Consider the following 1,232-nt stretch of genomic DNA (forward strand, 5'->3'; position numbering starts at 1 on the left):
GCTCTGTGTTTTGCACCACCACACTTGCCCTCTTCCATACAGCCCCGAAGGCCCGTTTTAGGACCGTCTTCCCTCCAGGTCGAGCTCCAGGGGGTGTCGGGCGAATCTGACTCTGGCCCAGGACGGGGCCACCCTCCCTGGGCTGGCCAGGGAGGTCTGAGACCATGGAGCTTTAGAACCACACCACGTCATTGGACTTAGTCGATTTTACTCAAATTTTTTGGCACCAGAGCCGGACCCCGCCACGCGCGCCGGGCTCGTGCCCAGGAAAGACGCACCCTGCCTGGGGTGCACTTTACATAAAACCGGCCTGTCTTTTCCTGGAGGTCTCGTACTTCCAGAGCTCCGACGGGGGGGCGTAGTCTGGATTTTATATGCCCACCCAGAGCGAGTCTGAGTGGGACTCACGACGGTCTGATCAATGGTAGGGGGTGCTCTGTGTTTTGCACCACCACACTTGCCCTCTTCCATACAGCCCCGAAGGCCCGTTTTAGGACCGTCTTCCCTCCAGGTCGAGCTCCAGGGGGTGTCGGGCGAATCTGACTCTGGCCCAGGACGGGCCACCCTCCCTGGGCTGGCCAGGGAGGTCTGAGACCATGGGGCTTTGAACCCACGTCACGCCATTGGACTTAGTCGATTTTTCTCAATTTTTTTGGCACCAGAGCCGGACCCCGCCACGTGCGCCGGGCTCGTGCCCAGGAAAGATGCACCCTGCCTGGGGTGCACTTTTCAGAAAACCAGCCTGTCTTTTCCTGGAGGTCTCGTACTTCCAGAGCTCCGACGGGGCGTAGTCTGGATTTTATATGCCCACCCAGAGTGAGTCTGAGTGGGACTCACGACGGTCTGATCGCTGGTAGGGGTCCTCTGTGTTTGCCACCACCACGCTTCCCCCTCTCTCATACATCCCCGAAGGCCCGTTTTAGGACCGTCTTCGCTCCAGGCGGAGCTCCAGGGGTGGCGGGCGAATCTGAATCTGGCCCAGGACGGGCCACCCTCCCTGGGCTGGCCAGGGAGGTCTGAGGGCATGGAGCTTTGGAACCACACCACGTTATTGGACTCTGTCTATTTTTTCCCCCAAACTTTGGCACCAGAGCCGGACCACCACACCATGTGCGCTGGGCTCGTGCCCAGGAAAAGATGCACCCTGCCTGGGGTGCACTTTTCAGAAAACCAGCCTGTCTTTTCCTGGAGGTCTCGTAACTTCCAGAGCTCCAGCGCGGCGTAATCTGGAT

The sequence above is a fragment of the Pimephales promelas genome, chromosome 2 (assembly GCF_988280905.1).
Source record: "Pimephales promelas chromosome 2, fPimPro1.hap1.1, whole genome shotgun sequence".
Classification (NCBI taxonomy): Eukaryota; Metazoa; Chordata; class Actinopteri; order Cypriniformes; family Leuciscidae; genus Pimephales; species Pimephales promelas.